The sequence below is a fragment of the Caretta caretta genome, chromosome 9 (genome assembly GCF_965140235.1).
Source record: "Caretta caretta isolate rCarCar2 chromosome 9, rCarCar1.hap1, whole genome shotgun sequence".
Taxonomy (NCBI): Eukaryota; Metazoa; Chordata; order Testudines; family Cheloniidae; genus Caretta; species Caretta caretta.
Window position 1 is genome coordinate 17,502,313 of NC_134214.1, and position 27,570 is coordinate 17,529,882.

At 39.7% G+C, this 27,570-nt stretch overlaps 1 protein-coding gene across 8 annotated transcripts in view; it reads left to right on the forward strand.

Annotated features, from left to right (window-relative positions):
- MECOM (MDS1 and EVI1 complex locus) overlaps positions 1-27,570 on the forward strand; it is a 451,412-nt gene that overhangs the window by 200,526 nt on the left and 223,316 nt on the right. The window lies entirely within an intron of this gene.

Sequence of the window (27,570 nt, forward strand, 5' to 3'; positions counted from 1 at the left end):
TACTTCCATTGAAGTCAATGGGTTCTTTACCATTAATTTTGATAGGAGTAGGATTGGGTCTTCAGCCTCATAAGCACAGCCCCACATTAGAGGTGGCATTGCTCCTCCTGGAGGCCTTCCAGAGCCCTACAGGATGCATCATAGCTCCACAGACTGAAGGAGGGAAGTGTGTGCTCCTCCCTGTGACTGGTCAGCACTGCTGGGTTTTATGGGTGGGGGGGCCATGGCTCTAGCTCCTTTCTTCTCCTTTTGGGGTAGTTAGCCCTTGCACTCTGGGCAGTATGAGGGGCTCTGTTCATGACTCCATGTACCCTCCCGACCCCTTGTGTGCCCTCTTAGGGAAGATGTTCAGGCTTGGCTGGAACCCCGCCTGAATGTCTCCATCACAGTTAGCCCCTTAGTTCAAGCTGTGAACCCGAGTCAGCTGGCATGGGCCAACCATGGGTGTCTAATTGCAGTGTAGACATACTTTTAATGACCAGTCACAAGCTGGCCGTTAATAACTTTCTCCTTTGAATCTGATCCCTTTGAGCAATCGGAAGGGAATCCACCCCCACTCCAGGCACCTCTCCTTTGCTAAGTACAACATTGCACAATTGTCTAGGCGTGTTATGTTTTTTATTTTGCTTAGATCCAAAGCATTATGTGTGGTTACCTGGAGGCATACTATTCAGACTACCTGGACCAATCAACTGATCCAACACTACACATTTTGTGTTTTTGTGGCTCAGATAAAAATTCAAGTCTTAAAAAAATCAGGTGTTTTTCTCAGCATTGGTCTGATGTGACATAAAAATCGTTCTTGCATGAAACTTTTTATTCATAGTTTGAAAGATGTGAAGTAAAAATATAGGACAATCCCAATTTTCCATTTTTGTTTTTCATTGAGATGACAGATTTTTTGATTAGTAGGGGAGAAATGCTTAGTTTGCATTGCTCTCAGGAATATGGTGGGCCTTTGATGTACTCGGAGTTTTACTTACCCAGAGATCAAATAATTGGAGTTGTACTTTGGAGTATAGCTCTCAAAACACATGGTGGATCATAAATGTTTGGTTTGCTTTTAACCATCAGTAAATATTCGGTGAGTTCTTTGCAAACTTTCCATCCAGTTGTTTAAACACATGTGAGACCTGTGACAATATGACAGAAAAGTTTCAAGAGAAATTATAGACTTGGCAGAACTCTATAAAACTAACAGACCCTGATGCAATATAGTTACTGGTGAGAAATCTTTATTCTTTGAACAAGGCACCAGGAAGTCATAAACGCTGTCTAATAGCCACACCACAATGAAGCATGGATTGATAACGGAAGTTTAAAAAAAATTGCTGTCACACCATCTGAAATGTGAGTTGAACACCAGTCAAAACAAATACATTTTGGACCAGATCCTCAGGTGATGTAAAGCAGCACAGCTTCATGAACACAAGAGACTGCTTCTGATTTTAGTTAAGGACACACTGCTGCTGAGTGACACCAGTTAAAGATGTGGCCTTTTGGTTTTACCTTTAAATATAGGCACGAATACTCTAGTTTTTAGTGCCTCAGGTTTCTTTTAATTTCAAAACCTTTTTGTCAGAACAACGAAGAAGAAGAAGAAGAAGAAGAAATTGGAAGCTCGAAAGGTGAATTATTCTGAAGCCCTTCCAACACACTTGAATGAGAGTATTTATTTGGGAAAGCTGAAAAAAAAAAGTGTTCTTCAGTTTTCCCAATCAAATCTAAACAGTTCAAAGGTATTCAGTGAAACCCACGTAAAATTAGCAATAAATTGGAAATTGATCATCCACCTACAAATGCTTTGCAATCATAGAGGAGGCTAGAAACAGGTGAACAACAGAATACCGTATTGCTTCCAGCCAGTAAAATAAGTGTATTTATGACAAATTGAGGGGGGAAAACCTGGCAATAGGTAACTTTACAGTTTATAAAATAAACCAACCAAATCCAGGATACTCAAAGTCTAGACTAATACCGCATCTGTATTACTCACTCCAATAGGAAAAATTGGCCATTTTTGTTTTGAGTTTTGAGAGGGTTTTTTCTAAAGCTTAGTTAATACCAAATGCAAACAAAACAAAACAGGCTTGCAGACAGCGTGCATCAGTCTAACTTATTTTTTCATTCTGGATAAACCTGTGTTTGCTCTGGTGTAAATGTGTATCCAGATTGGTTACTGGCATGTTAAAAGGTCAAATTAAGATCATTGCTGGAAGACTAACACTAGGCCCTCCATACTCTAATTAATGGGCCCAACTCACTTCTGTGGAAGACACTGGTATCACTCTCATTGACTTCAAACACAGAACAAATATAGTCTTTCAGAGACATCACAGCCTTGTCAGGGTTAAGACAGCAGGTGTATCTTGGCTCCTGTTCTCTTTATGTTGGGAGCCGTAGAAAGCATGTTGCTAGTGTAAGAGGGAGATAGACATTGTAGAGAGTGACAAAGGGAGGACAGTGACAGAGCAGGGAGAATGGGGAGAAAAGTGCCATTTGGTTATATCTATCTACAACCTGTTGAATGTAGACTTTTCTTGCCACCTAGCTAATTGGACACCCCTGTGTAATAGAATCATAGAAATGTAGACCTGGAAGGGACCTTGATAAGTCAGCTAGTCCAGCCCCCTGACTGAAGTAGTACTGAGTATTATCTAGACCATCCCTGACAGGTGTTTGTCTAACCTGTTCTTAAAAACCTTTAATGATGAAGATTCCACAACATCGCTAGGGAATTTGTTCCAGAGCTTAACTGCCCTTACAGTTAGGAAGTTTTTCCTAATGGCTAATCTAAATCTCTCTTGCTGCTATTTAAGTCCATTACTTCTTGTCCTGTCCTCAGTGGTTAAGGAGAACAATTTATCACCCTCCTCTTTCTAACAACCTTTTTACATACTTGAAGATTGTTATCATGTCCCCCCTCAGTCTTCTCTTTTCCAGACTAAACAAACCGAGGGTTGTCAATCTTTCCTCATCGGTCATGTTTTCTAGACCTTTAATCATTTTTGTTGCTCTCCTCTGGACTTTCTCCAATTTGTTGACATCTTTCCCAAAGTATGGTGCCCAGAACTGGACACAATACTCCAGCTGAAACCTTATTAGTGCTGAGTAGAGTGGAAGAATTCTTTCTCGTGTCTTGGGTACAACAGTCCTGCTAATGCATCCTGGAATGATATTTTCTTTTTCTGCAACAGTATTATTCTGTTGACTCATATTTAGTTTGTGGTCCATTATAACCCCCAGGTCCTTTCCCGCAGTACTCCTTCCTAGGCAGCCATTTTTGTATTTGTGTAATGGATTATTCCTTGAGAAGTGTAGTACTTTGCATTTGTCCTTATTGAATTTCATCCTATTTACTTTAGACCATTTGTCCAGTCAAGATAATTTTGAATTCAAATTCTGTCCTCCAAAGCACTTGCAAACCTTCCCAGTTAGATATTTTCACAAACTTTTTAAGTGTACTCTCTATGGCATTATCCAAATAATTTATTGACGAGAACTGGACCCAGGACAGATCCCTGCAGGATCCCACTCAATATACTCTTCCAGCTTGATTGAGAACCATGGTTAACTACTGTCTGAGTATGCATTTCCAACCAGTTGTGCACCCATCTTATAGTAGGTTCCTCTAGACCTGTGGTTCTCAAAGCCGGTCCGCTGTTTGTTCAGGGAAAGCCCCTGGTGCGCCGGACCGGTTTGTCTACCTGCCGTGTCCTCAGGTTCGGCCGATCGCGGCTCCCACTGGCCACAGTTCGCTGCTCCAAGCCAGTGGGGGCTGCGGAAAGTGGCGCAGGCCAAGGGACTTGCTGGCCGCCTTTCCTGCAGCCCCCATTGGCCTGGAGCAGCGAACTGTGGCCAATGGGAGCCGCGATCGGCTGAACCTGCGGACACGGCAGGTAAACAAACCGGTCCGGCACGCCAGGGGCTTTCCCTGAACAAGCGGCGGACTAGCTTTGAGAACCACTGCTCTAGACAATATTTCTTCAGTTTGTTTCTGAGAAAGTCATATGAGACCGTTTCAAAAACCTTACTAAAGCTGAGATATATCTACTGCTTCCCTCCATCCACAAGGCTTGTTACCCTGCCAAAGTAGTAACCAGCAGCAAGCTTCCTCCCTGTGGAGGAGCCCTGTCCTCCTTTCCTGGTGTTGCTACAGCAGTCCTCCCTAGCTGGATTGCTTCCTCAACTTAGGAGGTCTCCATATACATATTTTTAATGAATTCTTCATATGCACGGATGCTCCTCAGATTAACCATCTCCTCCTGTAGTTCTCCCATCCAATCAGGTATTATGGGTGTGTATTACTTACTGGGTAGGTGTACTGAGCTCAATCCTTGCCCTCACTTAAGTTAAGTGGTAGTTTTGTCTTTGTTTTCAGTGGAAGCAAGGTTGAGCCTGATGACTGTGCAGGATAATTGCAGATTTTAGTCACTTTACAGAAAGTGGATATTTTTATCTGCTACCCCACAATAATTCCCAAGGAACTTGTGCTGCGTAGTGCATTGATCTTGCTGCTGCCATTGTCGTCTTCTTTCTTTTTGATTATAAAATATTTGGATAGTCAGTGTGAAATGAAGAAGTAAGAAAGGGCATGTTGTGTGAGATCAAGGGAAAATGGAGTATCATCCTTTTGCTATTGCAGGATGGTGGTGTATGATTGTTACTACTGCTCTTTTTGCTGGAGGAAGCCCAATTATAAGTGCTGTGAATAAGTGATCATTGGTTTCATAGGCAAAAAATGATGTTTCACCATGTCCAAGCTACCTTCCCACATGCAGCTATGCAATGTATTCAACTTCTTCTTTGGAATCGCACAGGAGATATGCCTGGGAAACAGATGTAAGCAGGATCTGAATGAGCTGTCCCCTCACATCTAGTGATAAGCTGGGGAAAAGACTTCATGAGCAGACTGTGTTTGTATGGACATGGTGACTTTGCCTAGGTGTGCAGCAGATGGAGCTGCTTTGCCACAATGATCAGTTTTGGCTGGCTTTGGGTTACAAATCACTCTAGTATTTGAATGCCGGGTAGTGAAATGTTGTTATCCTTATTGTCTGAGTAAAGGGGAGTAGAACTATGCTTATGAGGGGGGCACCCTAAAGTGAACCTCACTTGCTAAGCAGAGGGCAGGGATGCCAAATCCCAGTGGAGATGAGAGTGGGTGGGGGCAGGTGTTCTTACCTGGTGGTGTGGACTGTGCCTAAGGAGTCATAGACACTGTTTGATCTACCTTAGGGCAGGTCTATACTACAGCGGGGATCGATGCTCTGAGATCGATCCACTGATGGTCCATTTAGTAGGTCTAGTAAAGACCCACCAAATCGACTGCAGATCACTCTCCAGTTGACCTCTGTACTTATAAGAAGAGTAAGGTAAGTCGACGGGACAATTTCTCCCATTGACCCCTCATGGTGTAGACTCCGTGGTAACTTGACCTAAGATACGTTGACTCCAGCTAGGTTATTCATGTAGCTGGAGTTGTGTAGCGTAGGGCGACTTACCGCAGTAGTGTAGACATAGCCTTAATGACAGAGCTGATTAGGCTCAATTGAGAGTCCTTGTTTGTGGTTGGTAATTACTAGAGCTGACATCACTGCTGAGCTGGTCTAGGAGCTAAGCTTAAGGCCCTGTGTGAGGACAGTGAATACAGAGAACACTAAACTGGCTGTGCAGTTCCCCACTACCTGCTGAAATCACTAAGAGCTGGGTTAAGTGGTGGAACCTCAGAACGTGATGTCGCAGGAGCAGCAAGCAGCAGCACTAACAGCGGCAGAGAGACAGTGGCCAGCGGTGGCAGAGGAGCAGCAGCGGCAGAGGACAGGAGCCAGCGGTGAGCCAGCTGCAGAGGTATTGCTCGAGGCCTCTCCCTCCCCGGGGTGGAGGGCGAACCCCGTGAATGCATCTCTGAACTCTGGGTCTTCACTAATCAAGGGCAGCCAACCGTGAGTGGGGTGCAGCAGAGAGAGAAGGGAGTGATGTGCTAAATGGACAGTCGTTCATCAGACTTTCCCACTACAAAGTGGGAAACTGAGGCAAAGAACACTACCCACTGCGCTGTGAGGTCAGGTTTGCTTATGATCATACGCTTTGCACGTGACTGTGGTGTTTTCCCAAATTAATGTTTGGTTCCCTTTCACTAAGCATTCTCTTTTGTTATGAACAGACTCAATGCTTGTGAGTGTGGAAGTATTGCCTCTTAGAAGCACCCAGGAGTGGAGCTAAGTGTTCCCAGAGTACTGGGTGGGGGCTCAAACCGGTTCTGTTTGTATTGTTCAGAGGAACCCCTAGATACTGAACATGGCCCTTGTTGCTGCCAACTCCACCTGGCAGAAGGTTACGCATACATGACAAGACTTCCACATTGCTTACTGTCTGTGTACCTATTTTGTTCTTAGGAACTGATACTTTTACAATTACTTCAAGAACAACTGTTCTTGATAAATTATTCTTTCCCTTCATAAACTTTCCTTCTTTTGAGGTTACGGTGAAACAATATGATCATGTTATACTAATAAACACCATTTCTCTAATGTATGTGAAGAATTAAGGAGGAATCTTTTGTCAAGAGAAAAAAAGAGTTAGTATTTCTTGGACAAACTCTGAACACTGTTCCTGGTATTGTATGAAGTTATGGGGATATAGCAGTGTGCATTTTGACTTAAAAATCTCCAAGATGTGCTTCTTCTTTGCAACTGTTTATTATTGATAGGTGCGATGACCTTGAACTAGAAACTCCAGGTCTGGGCACAGAACACTCATACACTTTGGAATGGGGACACAGGTTGAAATCTAAAGTTGGATCTGGTTCCACATTTTGGAGAGGGCTGCTATTTTTAATAATACGCAGAGTCACAGCACCTCTGAACTTCGGAGCGTTTTCACCTTTGATCCAAGTTTTGTGTCTTGAGTCCATCTCTGATTATCTCTAGGACTAGCTGGTGGAGGTGTGCAGGGGAGGGAAAACTGGAGGACCTGCCCTAGTAGGTTTGCAGATAGTCAGCTGATGCGAAAACCATTTGCTATTGCTGTGCAGCACACGAGGAATTTAATGGGACCTGTTCCTACAGTGCTCCAGCTAGCAAAATTCCCCACTGATATCAATACGGTGTTTTGCCTCTGCAAATCATGCAAAATCATTCCCACTGTGTCCATTTATATATTCGAGCTATACACTATGCTGTGGGTAAAAAATAATTTGTTGTGATGTTGTTGTGGTTGGGTCATGATTAGAGTGCTGTATACCAGTTTAAATGAAAAGCCATAAATTAGAATTTGATCTCATTTTGTGGGTTTAGCACTGAGCATTATCTAATCAGGTATTGGTTCGCTAAAGTACAAATCGAACAAGGGGTCACTGGACAAGGGTAAAGATCAAGCTTTTTTGCAGTTCGTCACTGTGGTTTTAGTATTTGCCAGCAGCCCAGTTGTCTGTTGGGGCAAAGCAGCTGTAGCTCAGTGATTGTTTAAAAAGGGAAAATTGACTGCTTCTTAATCAACAAAGAAAACAAGGCTTTAAGGGCTGTCAGTTTTAAACAAAAACAAGTTTGAAACAAAAACAAGCAAGGAAACACAAATTTAGCAATTTCATCATGGTTCCTGCCCTGCTAGGAAGAACAACTTGGAGAGCACTATAAAATGAACCTCTAAATAGTTCACTAAAACAAATGTTCTTGTCTACCACAAGAATCTTCTGCAGCATGTTCAACATTCAGTTCAGATAGCTGACTGGTATAGTTAGTTTAAATTCATGTTCATGGGAACATAATTTATCTACAATAGTTTTAGATGCTGTTTATCCTAAAACTTGATTTCTATTCTAGGAAGGTAGAAACAGGAGCAGTAAAGTCCAATAAATCAAACTCGTTACAGAAGATAAAAAAAATAGTTTAGGACTTTAGAAAACAGAAGATACTCTTCTTTCATGGCATTGAGGCTTAGAGACAAATGTGATTGGCTTGGAGTCTGAAGAGATTTCATAAAGATATATTTTAACAGTATTGAATCTGGTATAAGAACATGACATTACAAAATGTAAACAAAGTTTATGCTATCTGGATTGGAAGAGGATCCAGTGAGAGTTATGAGAATCATGAAACTTTGTATAAAATGTTGAGTGGGGATTAGTTACAGTAATGTACAGCATTAACCAATGGTATGAAAAATATCTTTAATTTACAAAAGAACCTGAAAAGGTGATTTGTGTGTGACTATGGTATTTCCATTACTTTTGCACAATTAAAAATATTACACATTTTGGGGAACTGAGTGGCTCAAGGGTTTGGCAATTAGATACAGGGACAGTTGTCTCTAGGTCACATGATCAAATCTGGCTGAGGTTGGTGGCGGTTGACTATCATTGTCAGCTGAAAATTTTTTGGTTGTTGATGTGAATTGAGCTGATAGTCTCCGTCCAGTTTCTATGAATTAGAGTCCGACCTCACACTGGTGTAAACCCTGTAGTAACTCCACTGAAGTCAATGAAGTTACTTCAGCGTTACACCAGTAGAATATGGCCCTATCAATCCATTACAATAATAAAAAAAAAGATACAAAGCTTCCCTCATTTCTGGATATTGTCCTCCAGAAAGAAGGGATGATGTTATGGGGTATGTGAGGAATCTTGTACTGCTCCTTTCTGCTCTCTGCTTGACTTTTAGTTTTCCATTCTTGTGTATCTGGTGCTTTTCCTGAGCATCACACTAACTTAAAGTCAAATCCTGACCCTGCTTTACGTAACTGTAACATAGAGCAGCTCCATATTAGGCCACCTGAGTTGAGAGTGAAGTACAGCATCTCCTGTTGGTCTCACTGATCTTTGGACTTATGACAGGTTTCAGAGTAACAGCCGTGTTAGTCTGTATTCGCAAAAAGAAAAGGAGTACTTGTGGCACCTTAGAGACTAACCAATTTATTTGAGCATAAGCTTTCGTGAGCTACAGCTCACTTCATCGGATGCATACTGTGGAAAGTGTAGAAGATCTTTTTATATACACACCAAGCATGAAAAAATACCTCCTTCCACCCCACTCTCCCGCTGGTAATAGCTTATCTAAAGTGATCACTCTCCTTACAATGTGTATGATAATCAAGTTGGGCCATTTCCAGCACAAATCCAGGTTTTCTTCCCCCCTCCCCCCACAAACCCACTCTCCTGTTGGTAATAGCTTATCTAAAGTGACCACTCTCCTTACAATGTGTATGATAATCAAGGTGGGCCATTTCCAGCACAAATCCAAGGTTTAACAAGAACGTCTGGGGGCGGGGGGGTAGGAAAAACCAAGGGGAAATAGGTTACCTTGCATAATGACTTAGCCACTCCCAGTCTCTTTTCAAGCCTAAATTAATTGTATCCAATTTGCAAATGAATTCCAATTCAACAGTCTCTCGCTGGAGTCTGGATTTGTGTTTATGTGACCATTGTGCTAATACTACAGTGCTAATAAACGATGGTCACATAAACACCACCCTATATCGGAAACCTACTGACCGCTATTGCTACCTACATGCCTCCAGCTTTCATCCAGACCACACCACACGATCCATTGTCTACAGCCAAGCTCTGCGATACAACCGCATTTGCTCCAACCCCTCAGACAGAGACAAACATCTACAATATCTCTATCAAGCATTCTTACAACTACAATACCCACCTGTGAAAGTGAAGAAACAGATTGACAGAGCCAGAAGAGTTCCCAGAAGTCACCTACTACAGGACAGGCCTAACAAAGAAAATAACAGAACGCCACTAGCCATCACCTTCAGCCCCCAACTAAAACCCCTCCAACGCATTATTAAGGATTTACAGCCTATGCTGAAGGACGACCCAACACTCTCACAAATCTTGGGAGACAGGCCAGTCCTTGCCTACAGACAGCCCCCCAACCTGAAGCAAATACTCACCAGCAACCACACACCACACAACAGAATCACTAACCCAGGAACCTATCCTTGCAACAAAGCCCGTTGCCAACTGCACCCACATATCTATTCAGGGGACACCATCACAGGGCCTAATTACATCAGCCACACTATCAGAGGCTCGTTCACCTGCACATCCACCAATGTGATATATGCCATCATGTGCCAGCAATGCCCCTCTGCCATGGTCAAACTGGACAGTCTCTACGTAAAAGAATAAATGGACACAAATCAGATGTCAAGAATTATAACATTCATAAACCAGTCGGAGAACACTTCAATCTCTCTCGTCACGCGATTACAGACATGAAAGTTGCGATATTACAACAAAAAACTTCAAATCCAGACTCCAGCGAGAGACTGTTGAATTGGAATTCATTTGCAAATTGGATACAATTAACTTAGGCTTGAATAGAGACTGGGAGTGGCTAAGTCATTATGCAAGGTAACCTATTTCCCCTTGGTTTTTCCTCTGCCCACTAGGATGGTGTGATAGGGCCTAATCTTCTCTCTCAGATGACAGCTCCTCAGTTCTATCCTTCAGTGTCTAGGAGCAGACAACATATCTTTGGCAGCCACAGATGCCAGTGATTTGTTTTCCTTTCTCCATTATTTAGATATTTGTTTGTCTCATTTAGAGCTCAGTCCTGCAAGATGTTGAGTGCTTTGGCATTTAAGCAGCAGCTTAACATCAAGAGGACTACTCACATGGTTAAAGTTAAGCACGTGCTTAACTGCTTTGCTAAATTTAGGGCCAGATTGCTCAGCACCTCCAAGGCTCAAGTCCATAGTACATGCTGAGTGCTTTGATTAAGTGGGAGGGGGCTTGTGATAGAAGAAGATGCTGATACAAAGGAGTGGTTGCCTGAAAAAAAGTGATTGATTCTATTTTTGGCAATGCTGCCAGTCTAAATCCTTCTTTTCTATGCATCCATGTCCTGTGGTGAGGATATGACTAATTGTATTTGGTGCTATAAGTTCTTAGATAAATTCTTCATAAGCAAAATGTCATTCTAAAAGATGATGCCATTTACATGCATCAAGAGGGTCGGTAGAAGGATGACTGCCAGCATCAGACACCCTGACTTCTCTCTGTGTAGAGCCTACATCATGTGAACATAGATAAAAGAGCATAAGTTTCTCAACTTGTACAGTGATAAGCATAACATAAATGCCTATATACATATGTGGAATGGTATGCCATAAATAATTCAGTTCTAATTGGATTTACTTTGCAAATAAAAAGTATCTTCAGAAAAGGTGCTCATCCTGCTAAATCTTTTGGCCCATTTGATTTAGGTAGAAGATGGGAAGTAGCACAATATTGTTATCTTCTATCATCTACCATTAATTGATGGTACAATTAACATGAACAAAAAAAGTTCCATGGCATGGTTTTACAGATCAGTGGAGGATGAGCTCCTGATCTCTGTTAGTGTAATTGCACCAAATGTCGCAGTGCTTTATCTACTCATGGACTTGAGTGGAGTAAGAACTAAGGATTACAGAATTTGGCTCACAGATTTAATATAAAAGTTACTCTAAAAAATTTTTTTTAAATAGCATATTTCCATAGAAACTAACCCAGTCTTCTAGGTTTATAAATGGGAAGACAACCTTCACCTTTGACTTCAATGGGTTAAATACTAAGTGTGTTTCTGCACATCAGTTAGACACCCACAGCTGACCCATGACAGCTGACTCGGGCTTGTAGGACTTGGGAGGTGGGGCTGTTTCTTTGCTGTGTAGACTTCTGGGCTCGGGCTGGAGCCCAGGCTCTAGGATCCTGTGAGGTGGGAGGATCTCAGGGCTTGGGCTTCAGCCTTAGCCTGGAACCCGCAGAGCAATGAAACTGTCTCGCAGCCTGAGCCCTGTGAGCCTGAGTCGGCTGGCACCCGCCAACCGTGGGTGTCTAGTTGCTAAGTAGACATATCTTAAGATTCTTACTTAGGGACCAATCATTTCTCCCCATCTCTTCATATTGAAGTGATAGACATGCTCTGATATGTCCTTGCACACATGGGGCATGAGGTCATCCACCCCTTGGTGCTGTCCTTCACTTCTCTGCACCTCTGAAGTTCTCTGCATGGGACTATGCATCCATACATGGAGAGGAGACAGGACAAGGGAGATGTGTACCTTCCCCCCAGCTGTTGAGTTCTGAGGCTCTTTTGACTCCTGAGGGGAGTACGGGGGAGCTGTGGGAACCAAACGGGACTTGTGACCTGATTGCCTGTCCTCAGATCAAATCCCACTGTTAACCTTCTACAAAGAAGAATTAGGAAGAAGAAGAGGAATCTTAAAATATCTTTATTTTCAATTTTATAAGTTCTCCCATGAGTTGGGTCATCTACATGTACAGTACTGAGGTAAATTGACTTCAGTGGCATTTTGCCCAAGGAAGGACAAAGTACTCCAGCGACTGGAATTAATTTGTCATATTTCTGACACTGGATGAAAAGTTGCCTTAAGACCAAGTCAGATGCCCCCTTAAAAGACAACCAGACCCAATTAGTTTGGCTGTTTAGAAAGACAGAATCAGGAGGAAAAAAACAAACAAAGAGAATGATCATTACATTTAATAAAAGAACTGACAAGCAATCATAATTCTTCCCCTTAAGTAAATATGTTACACAAAAATTTATTATGAACTGACACATTATGCAAGCCAGTATTCAAAGATGAGTTCCTTGCATTAAGTACAGTAGATGCCATTAAGGAAAACAGTCAATATGTCACTAAGCCTCGGCCTGTAAAATTAAATTGATTTGGTAAATGTAAGTAAGATAGATCTGTTTGCTTTCATCATCAATTTTGAGTGGGTGAACAGGTGATGTCACCAACCTGGGAGCGATAAAGATGCAGGACCATCTGGAAAGCTTGGTGATGGATGGGCAACTGCTTTTGGATAGTGACAGTACTGTGGTACTTTGTCACTTGGGATGCAGTACTTAATAACTTTTCAATACCATCATAATAAATTTCACTGCCTTATTAATATAGAAATGGTGAGTTATTACTGTGATGGCTATTGTAAATAACAGGAGATGCAGTTGTCAAAAGCTGATTGTTTGGGCATGTTTCTTTAAGCAGCACAGTTGACTTGGGATAATCAACGTATGTCTATACCAGCTGAGTTTATTGCACTTGTCAAAAGAAAAAGCAGTATTATACAAAAATTATATGAAGTCCATAATAAACAAGTTTCATATATTATCACACTTTTCCTATAAGTTTCATAACACAGGGCAGTAAATAATTTTTAATAATGCCTTTTTATGTACAGAAATACCCTTATGCTATAATAATGTCTTTTCCTAACTATTCACAAAACAGACAACTTCCAGAGGGAAAAAAAGCTATTTTTCACTCATCAGAGCGGTTAAAAATTAAATCTCTCTATTTCATTAAAAGGCTACCTTTGATATAAGGCCACTGGACTCTAGCTGTGTCGTGCTTTTTATTTTAATTGAACAGATGTAGCTAATAGTAATCTAGGACAAAGAAATACAGACAAAATTATAACCACGTGTCACTAAACAGTGGTCAGGAAAGAGCATCTGTATGTGTTTTATGAAAACCCAAGACTACTCTGTGACACTGTTGCTAATGTCATCATTTTGATGACTAGAAAGAAGCAAAATGTATAGATAGTTGTAAGCAGAAGATGAATGACCAGATCAATCATTTAGCACCATTCAGAGTATTATGCTATTGTTCTTTAGGTAGATAATTAAATCTGTGATGTCTTTCTTATTTGTATAAAGGGGCACAAACTTGTAAAGATTATCAAAAGCTTCTCAAACATATTATTTCTGGATTATTTTTTTTAAACAATCTGACTTTGCCTTTCATACTCTAGCTTTGTGAGTCCTTTTCAATTAAATATCTTTCCACCATTTCTGTTACTACAGAAAAGAGAGCCAGCAGTCTATTAACAGGCAATAAAGTTCAGGAAGCCTAAGACTAGTTTCTTGGGTCAGAGGTGAAAATTGCATATTAAATGAAACAAAGGTGTGCCCTGATGGCCCAACAAGCACAGAAGAGATGGAGAATGTATGCTGGGAGAAAGAGAAATATCATCATTAAACAGAAGCAAATGAGGAGTTCTCTTGTGCAGTCAGTATATGGTAAAATGTAATCAACATGAACACATGCAATTCAGAGGAGACAAGGCTGACATTTATCATTCAAGTCAGCATACACTTTAACAGAACTACTCAAATTTAGGCATTTCTCCAATAAAGATTTCACTATACTTTAAAAAATCCCCTGCTTTTTAGGGCCTGGAGAATAAGTTCTGGTTTTTGGAGTGTTCCAAAAACATATGTATCTGGAAGTAAAGAATGGAAAAAAAATAGTTGGCTAACAGAGTATTTCCACCCGAGAGAATATTAATATGAAGTTTTATTGATGTGACAGCTGTAATGTTTCCTAGTTGAACAGTAGGTGGCATACATAGGAGTGAAGACATGGATTGTCATAATCGAGCATATTTCTTATGTGATTTCATTAAATTCAGAGCATATAATAAGCATTAATTTGGAAAAAATACAAATGTTAAATAGCCTTGCATTTAAAGTGCAGCCGTAGCATTTTGCATGGAAAGATGCAAAGATCCCACAAAAAGAAAAACAAAGCACATAACATTTCATCAATTGAAGCCTGAAGCAAAAAGGGGCTCTTTTATATAGGGGGTTTCCTTAAAAGTTGTTCTTAGTCTTAACTTATTAAGTGGTACTGGCAATCTGCATGAAACATGAAGACTTGCCTTTTCTTTTCATGAACTGTGACATATTATATCAAACTCCTGTCATGTAGCTGGGGTTTTCATTGCAAGTCAGCATTTTGAACTATAATATTTCCTTGATTGCATATTGGTGTAGTAAATCTGCTCGTTAAAAGAATATGGCTATTCATTTATCTCAGATTTTATTTTAAATTAATTTTTCTTCGCATATCCAATTTGCTATTAACAACACCCCAGCACTTCTCAGATCTGGCATGTTGAACATTTCCATCAGTATGATGTGCAGGGAGTTCCCTACATAACTCTCTGTGCGATGGGATGAGAAAATACCCCTTTGCCTCCAGAATTTCCATTTTGGAGATTCAGCCATATTATGTTTTTCATGAGATTTGAGGTGATCGTATCTTTGTCTGATGTCTGTCTTTTAGAGCAGAGGAGTTACAATGGAATTTTTAAAAGTATAGTGGCAATGATGATTTTATGCAAAAATGTGAGTACATATTTGGTGGTGGATGAAGGCTGTAGTATGTGACAGATTCAGCAAAAGTGGTTATAAATGTGTTGACTAAATACGGTAATTAGGGCAAAATTTTCAGCAGTCACCTTAACTGCACTCACAATATTTGTAGGGGCAGGTGTTTGTACAGGCAAAAGTCTCCATTTGAACATGCAGAACAAGTTCATGCAAAAGCTAATTTTTGCATATAGGATAAGTATTTTGTATGTGTAAATGGATAGGTCCTCATCATAGCATTTAGTATGGAAAGATGTAAACAGTTCAATGATAAAAAATACCCTACCTACCTACCGTATAGAGAGATGGTGGCAGTATCTCCAGAAAGCTCCTTCAAAAAAAAATAGTAATCTGACTTGTTCCTTGGCATGTTGCCTGAAGTATTTTTCCTGTTTCATACACAAGCCTGTGCCTACAGATGAATCTTTTACTAGAACTATGCTGAGAGGCTCATTTTCTTAGTTGAGTTGGGATCTTTGGTCTACAATTTGACACATCAGTTCAAGGATGAGATTTCAATCATGGTCTTTTCCTTCCAGCCTTTTCTTTTTTAATTTGAAAAATGGTTTTGTTTTGTTTCTCAATATCCTGTGTGGGGGTTGGTGTGCTTCCCTGTTTCAGATCCTTCCTAATGCATCTCAGCCTGTATGCCCCACCACCAAATCAAACAAAACATGGCAAACACCAGACTCCTCATTTTCCCCTTTCCACATGATCTCTCCTCTTCCTCCTCCTCCTCCACTACTCTTGCTAGCTCCACCATTCTCCAGGTTGCCTACCTTTGAAACCTTGGTGTAAGTTTTGAACCGCTGCTTTCAGGCTGTTGAGAAAACCTGTGGTTTCCTCCTGTATAACTTCCTTAAAATATGTCATCTCCATTCCTGTTCCCATAACCCTCACTTAAGCAGCCTTGCTCATCTTGTTCCTGACTAGTGCAGCCCTCTCATCTCTGGCTCTCCCAATCCTCACTTCACTCCTCTACAGTTTGCTACTGAGAAAGTCATCTTCCTTGCCTACAGAAGAAGTTCCTCTCTTCTGTAAATCCTGCCACTGGGTTCTTCTCATCCACTGCATATTTTTCAAACTCCCAGTCCTGCTCCTCAAGCCTCTGCTCCCGCCTGTTTCTCTGATCTCATCGTTTCCAACTCCCCTCCTTGCTTCCTTCACACCACCCAAAATTCCTGTCTCATCACTCTCTTGTATGGCCCAGTCTTGCCTCTGTTGCCTTCCATATCCCTTCCACTGTCTGGAATGCCCTACTTGAAGTCATTGGGAGCTGTGGGTACTCAGCATCTTGCAGAATTTGGCCCCATTATTTACTTTTAAAAGTGTATTTTTCTCAAATAACTTTTAAAATTTAATTATTAGGGTTTTTTTATGGAACAAGACTTTGGATCAAAGTTGTCTCCATTTTTGTGCAAATTTTACTTAGACCTATTGACACCAAACTCAATTGCTCCCTTTCCACTGATGTTGAATTCCACTGGGAATTTTGCCTTGGTGACACCTGAATAAAAACTGAGGACCTGATTCGTCTGCCCCTACTCACATTGAGTAGGATTTACTCAAAAGAGTAATCCTGTTGACTTCAGGGGGAGCTGGTGGTATACTACAGTCATCCAAGGCAGACTGCTTATTTAGGTTCTTAAATATTGACTTTAAGTGCCTGAGGTTAGGCACCAAGTTTGAGATTTTTTTTGTCCTAAATCCAAGGCAAATGATACCTACTGAAATATCACAGCTTGGCAAAATATTTTGAAACTCTTCAACACCCTCGCCCACCCATATCATGCCAACAATTTTAAATCAAAACGTGCCATTATATGCTCCCTGTTGGATTTCAATTAGGAGTTCTGCTTAAAAATCAGTGGCATAATATATATGCCCCATCGTGTGGAGGTTAGAGAATTGCTGATTATATATATCTATATCTATATCTATATCTATACACTCTTCTAAAATAACAAATAGAACCTTTATTAAGTTTTATCAGCTGTGTCAGTTTCACAAATGTTCAGAAAAAGGGATGTAGTAGCAAGAAACAGAAACCCTTTTATTATAGCCTTGTATACACACAACCCAGCACCGTTTTAATTAAACTGGTTTAGATGAACTGGTGCAAACCCCTCTGTGTGTACTATTATTTCGGTTTGAGAGTGGCTTATTGTGATTTATCTTAAATCTGTTCCTAATCAACTTAAGCTAAAGCAAAATAAACTTGGCATAACCTGAAATAAAAGATTCTCCCCACAGCCTTTTGTACCAGATTAACTAAGCCAGTTTAAAATTGCACCTTGAGTTAAAATGCTGCAATGCTGTGTGTGGACAAGCCCTTATTGTATTGCTTCAGATTAATGATTAGTTTATGTTTTACTTTCATAGCATTTAATTTCGAAGAGCTCTGTTGCATGCTGTAGTATATTTGCTAACCTGATTAGAAATCTATTATTACTGATTTGTCTGTTACTTTCCTGTTGTGTGAAAGGAGGTATGACAGCTGAGCAGAAATGAGGAGTAAAATTCTACTAAAGCTTGTACATCTTGGATGTAGATGCTTGTGCTACTTTACTGAGACATTTTGTCTGCTACCTGCACCCAGCATCCTTTAAAATGATTCCCTTTTCATGCTTACAAAGGCAAAAAACCATACAAACAAAAAAACAAACACCCCCCTCCGTCCCTGGTTTTCAGACCAGCTTTACTGATTAAAATCTTGCAACAATATTATTTCTGGTGTGATTTTGTTAATGGTCTTGAATTATGTTTGAATAGGTTTAGAATAGGTGCTTGACTAACCATTGTACACAGGCTAATGTTCCCCACAGTAAAGGGAGTTAAGAAGAGTGAAATGATGATCTAAAATAGCTGAAGGTTCCAAACAGAGATGGATTAAGACTAAATGGGGCCCAGATCAAATCCAGCCAAAAAGCCTCCAACAAATGAAAGCCCTCCCCCTACAAATGTACTTGTGGCACGTCTGGCATCCTGCCTTGACAAAGTTCACCCCACTGTCCATAGCGGATCCCAGTACCCTTTTTCCACAAATGCCTGTGTCCAAACTTTGTGGGTCCTTCGGCCCCCTGCCAGCCTTAAACTAGGATCCATGAAACCCGGATTAATGCAGCCCTGGTTCCTTATGTAGCAAAAGAAATTCTTTAAAGTACATCTCAAGCCACTCATGACAAGACTGTTAAAAACTATATGCCGTGCCATGTCAAACCTTAAACAGCGGGGAGATGAAGAACCAATTTGCCAGTATTCTGATGGGTTTTGCTGTACTTCTTACATGTAACAGGCACATTTGATGTGTTTTGAAAAAAATCTGCGGTTGCATTCCTCCTCCTGTGATATTGCCAATGCTTGTTCTTCAGAGAGAGAGAAAAAAAGCCATTTGCTTTAGTGTTGGGAATTATAAATAATTTGATGCAACAGGTTTAAGTTACCATTTTTGTGGTGAAAAGAAAAGCTTAGCATGATCCAGATTTTCCTTGGTTTCCTCCCATTCTGGAGAGAAGCAGAGGTATTCACATTTCTTTGTCTAACAGTTTTATAATGTCTTAAGAGATTAACAGTGAGCATGAATGAGGGCCTAAGGATTAGACGACAAAAAGCCTGGACTGTCCACTACCTTGTTTGCAGATTTTACATTTTTCAGCGTTGCAGAGTGAGTATAGAAACGAAGGAAAGATAATAAGGACCAGAGTCCCAAAAGTGTTTAGTGATTCAAAAAATTCAGATGACATGTCAGAACTGACAGAATGATGGAACATTATGTGGCAGGGCCTACTTTTTTTGTCTTATGCTAAGCTCTCGTACTGAGTGAATGCAGATGTTATCACAGTATCCCAGACAGACAGTCAGTGAAATGTGACAAGCTGTCAGCAAAGTTACACTACGTTGATTTTGTTAAAATATCCCAAAGCTTTATACATAAAACTCTTTGCTCAGTCGATGGAATAAAATAGAAACTGCTACAGTAACCTTTCTGATTTGTCATCCTTTGAATGATTCGGATGCTTACCCCTATGAAACTTTTTTAGAGTAAAATCATCTAAAATATTTGAAGGTTGCATAGGTATCAATAAAATTTTCAAAATCAAAGTACATCTCAAGCATTCATGGCAAGGCTGTTAGCCACATGTTATACTGTGTCGATCATCTGTTGAATGATTTGGGTATTTACTTCTGTGCAACTTTCTGAGTTGAATTAATAATAGCAGTTAACAACAACGAACTCCTCCACAACTTAGTTTAACTGTCTCCTTAGACTTATGCCACTATTTATTACTTCATTTAGTTTAGACAAGCTACAATTTGTTAACAGCACAAGTGAGCTTTTAAAAATTAAAACCAATTGAGAAAAATCAAGTAAATTGTTTTAAACATATGTATAAAATAAATATAGATAGGGCAGGACAGTTAGATTCAGAATATTCTGAGATTAATAAGGAAACTCAAAAAATGATTTGCTTTTGCTTCAGTGCCATTCTAGGCCTTCAGTATTTAGTTGATATGTAAATATTGCACCAGTGGTTTTTATTTTGTGTAGCAAATTAAGGATCCTATCCAGCAAACCCTTAAACATTGAAGTCAATAGTACTATGCATGGAAGTCAAATTATTCATGTGCCTAAATGCTTGCAGGATTGAGCCCAGGGCACTCTTTTTTTTTTTTTTTAAAGTATATGTAATTTCCTAGAAAATGTAAATCACAACTAGGAAACTAGAATATTTTGACAGTTGCAATGGATTTTGTGTTTTGAAGCAGCAGTGTATCAAATTCAGACTTTTAAATAATTAGGGGGTGGGAAGCATAAAATACTTATCTTTCCCATTTGTTTCACAGATTTATTTTTATGGGTATATTTACTGACTAGGAAAATATGATACAGATGAGTGGCTTTTGATCTGAAACCCTCAAAGTAAATTGCATATCTGTTTTGCAGGTAATTATATATATATCAGTCACAGGAACCCCATTAATAGTCTGTATTCTTTGTCTTATTACTGTTAGCTAAATTTGATGAGAGGGCTGTTTATAGTGGCACAAACGAATACATTTCACCAGCACACGGAGTCACAGAATGTTCATTTTCTATTAAACAATACAGAATAATGAAAATGATTTGAAATCAATTTAAGTCTCCTTTTGAATAAGTGATCTTATATCATTATTTTCCAAATAGTAAACTCTATTAATTCACTTCTAGAATTGGAAGTGAAAGGAAAACATAGCAGGCATCAGTTTTTGTTAAATTTATGTTATTACCAAATGTATTACAGTACAATGAACCAACGTTCTGTGATTCTGAATAATGAAATGCAAAGACATTTAGAAGATAACATCTTGCACAGTGTTTTTGCACAACACAGAACTAAACAATCATGCTAAATTATGCATATGGAGGAAATAATTTAGAATATGTTTGGCTGCTAATCACACTCATTCTGAAGTTTTAAATTTCATCTGTCTGCTCAGATCTATTGTGATCCATTAAGTGGCTTCCTTTTTTTCCTGCAAATTGAATGCTGCAACTGCAAGGAGCTCTTTTGTTCTTTTAATTCAGTCAGCATGGAAATGATTTTCTCATTTCAGGCCCTTTTCTGTCCTCTCTTCATTGTGTCAATAAAATAGAGTTGTGCAGAGCTGCTCTAATCAGCTTAGAGTGCTAATTCATTGCACTGGGATGCTATCTGGATTTGGCTACAGGTGGGCACTATAAGGGGTCAGTCTCCAGGGGAGTGTAATTGTGTCTCTCTTGGGGCTTGTTTGCAGAATAACTGAAATCTCAAGACCAAGCTAAGCGGGAGAAAAACCCTGCACAAACAGTGGCATATATAAGCATATATCCAACTATATTATAGAGTCAATAGAGCAAGCGTTTCCATTCTGACAGCTCTTTGGGAGAGGGGATGTTATAATTCGGTGATAAAAAAATCATTTGGAACTAAAATACTTTAAAAATATAAAATAAAGTTGTGGCCACTTTAAAGACCAGGCATGCACAAGTCTAAAACAAAACTAGTGGTTTCACACAGACACTTTGAGGTTTTCCTTAGGGGCTTGCCTTTGAATTTTGCAGGCTGTAATTTCGCAAACATAAACTAGAATCTGTGGGACGTTTAAAAGACAAAATTAAAATAATTAAAACAACAGACAACCAAAACCTTCCCAAAAAACAACCACCCCAAATAATTTAATAAAACAATCTTTGCATGTGTCCAGATTTCTTTTTAAACAAACATTTCATAACACATTTAGCATAAATTTAGTGTGAAAGTGCAGAGGGGCTGAGCTGAAATTAAATGACAGTTATGTGGACACAGCCTCTGGGAGATGTATTTCCCAACATGGGTACACATACATGCATTAGCTCTGCTCATGAAGATAGCAATGTGACTGCAATGGCATAGGCTAGCCACCCAAATATATACCCAGTGGGTCAGGTGGGATTATACTTTGGCGATTAGCCTGAGTACTACAGCCATACTGCTATTTTTAGGTGATAGCTCGAGCAAAGCTAGTGCACATATGTGTATCTATGCTGGGAACAACACCTGCCAGCTGCTGTGTAGACATACCCAGGAAGTCTGTAGTAGAGCCAGCAAGTCAATCCAGCTGTCCTGAGTCCCAGTCCAGTGGCTTCACCACAGGACTATCTTTTCTCTTTCTCTTTGCATGAAACGCTCTGATTTATATGGTGGTATTAACACAGTGAGACTGTGGGTCATATTCCTGGCTATGTCTGAAGAGCACACAGCAGAGGTCAAGGGAGCAGGTGTTCAAAGGGGGTGTAAATCTCACCTTAGCACTCTGCTGATCTTAGGGGCTGTTGGGTGCATCATTTGTCCCTGGCATAAGATAAAGCAGCCTTAAGCTTTAAAGTTGTGCCAGCTGCCAGCAACTCCAGGAGGTTGGGGGCAGGTAGCCCTGGCCACGTCTCCTCTCCTGACAGCAGGGAATGAGGATTGGCATAGGTAAAAATCCCATGGCCACATTCCAAGTTGGTGCACTGCTCTGGAGGACCTGGCCCTCTCTCTTGTTGTCATTTAGTTTTGTGTTCTCATAAATCCCTTTAGTTCTGTGGTATGTGTGATGGGACTGAAATCTGGGAAGAACAGGAATTGGGATTCTCTCTGTTTTTGCTGCTTGCATAATGTGTCTCCATGAGAATAACACTTGAAAGTTTAGGGAATAAATTCTTGATGAAGTTATTAACATCTGGCTGTTCAACAACAAACCTGTTTGGCTGTGTTGTGGTTTGCCTCTCTAGGCATCTTGCTGAGGCCCAGATTTACTTTACTAGCCCAGTAGAGCGCAGCTATCACTTTCTTTACTGCAGACCTTGAGCTGCTCACTGGTGGCTCCTCTCAATCTCCATTTTCTTTCTTTGGTGTACCTACATCTGCAGTGGAATCATGTTTCAAGCAACAGTTTTAAACCTGGTTTAAAACTATTTTAGATTAAAAGAGCTTTTAAAAGGTTTCAGCATGGTTCCTCTGGTCCAAGTGAACTAAGACTATCTTAAACTGTTTTTGAAATTCAAGGCCAAAATCATCCCTGGTGTAACTCTAGTGCCTTTAATAGAGTTAGACCAGGTATAAGTTAATTCCTAGATAATAAATCGAATGACTTGTTTTGTACAACACTGAGTGTATTAACACAACTCACACAATAATATGTTGTTTTTAGATGGTGCTTTCCATTCCAAAAGATCTCCATGTACCTTAAAACTGACATAGCAACACAGTAAGGGGTTAACTTCACCTACCAGTGAAGTGCAGCAGTATCTTGGATGAAATACAGCACGACTTTAAGAGCATATAGTAGATTGGGAACTGGAGAGGATGTCTAAAAGCATTTTAAAAATTACCAGCTCCTGAGTTCTTTTAAAAATATAGCAACACTTAATGTTGTTAACACAGTTTTATACATTATGGACTAATTTTTTTAATCACTAAATTTTGCCCACAAAATGTACTACACATGCATAAACGGGTAACTGCACATGCAGAATCAGGCACTTTTTACATTTACACGTTAATTGATTTCTTTTACATGATTCCAAAGTTAGAAAGCAGATACTGAGCCCTCTTCCCCCAAACCCCTGCTTTGTAGCATAAAAGTGACTGAACTAATTCAGCTACTTCCTGAATCTGGGTGCTGCTTATAGAAGTGGGGGAGCAACATGTCTGTGGCTTATTCTCACAGAGTCCACAGAATCTCATCTGCAGCAAGTCAAAGGTTGTTGCCAAACAGGATCAAGGGAGGAGTTCACTCTACAGAAGGGGAGCAGATACTTGATGGGGCAAACTTCCCCTGAACCCATTCCATTTTCCACTGGTAAATACCAGAGAAATTAATATTGCTTGGGGTAACATTGACTTCTATCCTGCTCTCTCTGATTCCACTCAAAGGGGTCACAGAATGAACATGTGGCAGGAAGATAAATGGCAACGTAACTTCTGACTGAACTGCTTTTCTGCTGGGGTCTGTCAATGGAAAGACTACCAATCAATTCACTAAATTTTGGATTAAGCCCCTAGGGAAAAGCACAGAGGAACTGCTTCAGCGCAGATTTCCCAGCAATTTGGGATTACAGAGTATGAATGCCATGCCTACTGCCCCTTCCACTTGTCTGTAATCCCCTTCCCATTTGAGGTGAACCTTGCAGAGTTCTGGGAGTGCTTTTTTCTCTCCCATGAGTTTTTCTGCAGGAGGGGAAAACATTTAGTCCCTTATATTTTTGTGACAGAGTAGCCACCGTGAAGAATAATTAACATATGCGAGAACCCCACTAAGCAGGAAATCATAGTAATGTTATGTGGTTCGGGGTGAATGGAATCCCTCCATTATCAAAAATTCCATCAGAGAAAAGGAAACGAAGTTCCTAATTAGACTATATCCAATGGAAGAGGTGGGACACTGAAGAGAAGAAGAAAATTGAGAGGTAGCTGATGCATTCTTCAGGCTAATGATAGGAAAGGAAATAGGAGAGCTTGAAAGGTCACTGACCTTATTAGACCAGGAGAAGAGTAGTAGATCTTCAAAAGCTTTTACCTATGATAGGTTGACAATGTGTGAGGTTCTCTAGATGATCTGAGAGGCAAGACATCTGAGAAAGAATAAGGGAACAAATTAGGTAGATTATAGTGAACTGTGCGAACATTGCGTTAAATGCATATTTTTGAGAAACAAGAATAAGATGAATATAAGGAGAGACATAATCACATAGCCTTTTGCTATTTTAGTGAGGTCCCTTTTCAATATGGCTACAATATTTTTATATTCTAAATACAAATTATTTTCTCTATAATTTACACAAGTAATGATTACTTAGTGTACAATGGGTCACCCTACTGAAGTATTTGCTTTCTGTTTAACTGAGAAATGATAGGCAATCCTGAATAATATTATATTCAACTAGGTAAGAGATAATCCTGTATAATATTAGGCTCAACTCAGTTTTTACATACAGAGAAAATACTCTAAGTCAGATAGTATAAGTGTTCCCATTGTCTACGTGGCCTATCAGTAGCACTTGCAACAGGCTTGTACCTTAAAAGATCTAACTTCAAGACTTTCACCTTCCAGGTACTGGCCCCAGAGGAACTGTGTGCACTATCTAGATGATTCACTCAGAGCCAAAAATTCCTTATTAAAATCCTCCCTGCTGGTACATGAACAAGAACAAGTTTGATCTGAGAGCTGGAGAGTGCTATTTGTCTGTTCTCCTGGTCAGTGCTTAAGTTTTGCTGTTCTGGCTGTCAGTGGGACAGGGGAGCGGGAATACAAAAGAAAAGGAAGGATTAAATTAAAAATACTGCATTTTGTATCTGGAATATGATGGGACCAGATTATTTACAGTGGTACATACTCAGCACTATGTCATTGGATTTCATGATAATACAAATAGGCACAGCTCCATTGGCTTCTACACCAGTGCAGATTTTGGCCCAATGTAATTGCACCAATGTAAAGCCAGTGTAAATGAGGTCAGAATTAGGCTCAGGGTATTCCTAAAGTTTGCTTTTCTATTATGATGGAGTTGCATGGTTACTCTTGCTATATTATACATTATATATATTATACCTATAAAATGGTTTTATATGAATATTTTTACCATTGTGAAAATGTAACTAGCAAATATGTTTCTTAACCTCCTCTCACATAGGAGGCAAAAGATGCTTGTTGAATCTGAGTTAACACTTCCACACTAATGGCAGAGAACAGAGAAAATGAATATAATATGGTTAACATCTTTGTCAGCCCGATGAGTTTATAATCTCAATATAAATTAGAATGACTCTGTAAAAATTCAACTTTCGACACAGGTAATGTCCCTTAACCTGACTAGCAAAGGAGTGCATACCTTGATCTATAGGCGGGCTCCACAGAAATGCATTAAGGGTAGTAAAATTCCCAGAGAAAGAGAAGGGCTGCCATCAACGATTAGATGTGGTTTGTAATAGTATCGTCCTGTTTTCACTCACCACAGTAGAACATTTCTACCAGGCTAACAAGGCATATGGTAATGAGAAACATGCCAAGATTGAGAGAAAGGAGCCTAACTTATGTACAGGAAACAAATGTGATCAATTACTCTAAGTGTGGAGCTCACAGATACCTTATCTTAGGGCTCCTTAAAATAAGAACTTGATTGTTACCAAATGTATCTAAGGAGCTAGTGAAAGAAACACATTAATGTGGGAGACACGTAAAGTTTTATTAACTTCGAAAATTGACATCATAACTTGGTTCTAAGCAGACTGAAGAATCCACAGAAGTGGTTAACAAGCAAGCATAGTGTTAACTATGTAGTTCTATATTATAACTGTCTAAGCAGCATTTAAACATTATACTGCTCTAAATAATACTTCAAAAAGCCACCAGTGTGTTTTGTGACTGTAGTATGCAAATACTCTGTAATAGTTTATTCTTATTAGGCCATTATTTGGGTTAGCATTCAAATTAATTCTGTCCTCCACACCACATTTACTTTAAAGAAAAAATGTGTAGAGATTTTCTTATTGGAGAGTGATGCTGTAACAGCTTTAGTAGACTGATACTGAACTTAGGTTGACACAGAAAATGGAGATCATTAGCTGAAGTATCTGACAAGCTGTGTGTATGCCTGAGAGACATTAGGAGCAGTGAGAAATATGAAATGGCAAGCTCCTGCTAGGGTATACCCTTGACATAAAATTATGGGACTCTCAGCTAGTTTTTAATATAAATCTGCTATGGTTTAAGATTGGAATATTTTCTTTTTCATGAAATTACTACTGTCCATAGAAATGTCACCCACACATGAATTAGAAGGACAATGGAAACCACTGTGGGAAATATAATGTCTTCAATCCATGTATGCAATTCCCATTGGCATCAATAGGAGTTATGCATGAGGATTGAAAGAAGTATATGACCCATATGAATGCTTTAAGATGAACACCATAGAAGGAAGTCAGGCTTCTTATAGCTTATGGATATAGCAGACCCAATACTGCTTTCTTTGAAGTCAAGGTGAATTTTGCCACTGACCTGAATGGGAGTAGGTTTAAGCCCAGGATATACAAATACATGGTACTGTATCAGAAGAAAATTGTTTAAAAGCTGAGGACCAGGACATGGCACGATGAGAGGAGAAAACTGCAAATGGTGTGTTTTGACAGCACAGGGTCTGCTTTTGATCTTGTATAAATCTACCAACTTTGTAAAGTAGCCCCTAATTTACACTGGTGTAAGCAAGACTGGAATCAGGGCTACAGTGTCTAGATCTGGCATCTGCTGGCATATGTGTGGCTATGTTAAATGCAATTTGTTATAACTCTGTAATGTGATGGCAGTCTTGTCTGTCTGAAAACTTGTTCACCCCCCAACCCCAACCAAGCTATATATAATCAGATGTCAAATTTTGCTGTATTTTAACATGATATTCCCAGTTTAAAAGTGTATTTTGTATTTGGACTCATGACTAAGTCATTTTACCATCCTCTCACATTTAATAATTCCATAATGATGAAACTTTCATGAAAAATGGTTATGTCACGGGTGCTTCACCTTTTAGACATATTTGTCATAGTAATACATTGCCTGGTCATTTCACAGGACAATGTTATGTTGTAAAATTACGCTTCATATATTTAAGTGGAATTTATACTCAATACCAACCTGGTATGGGTGATTAAAGTTCTACGCTTTAGCCTAAAGACATTTGCTTTAACATCCATATACAAAAGTGGAATTTAAGAGATTAACTTGCATTTGACCTACTTCAGCTCTACTGGTAATGAGGGGTGCAGGGCCATAGAATTAATCTCTCTCAATTTGTGGCTCTCAGGGGTGCTGCTAAGTTTTAGAGTGCTTGAATTTTAAAGTCTCCTGT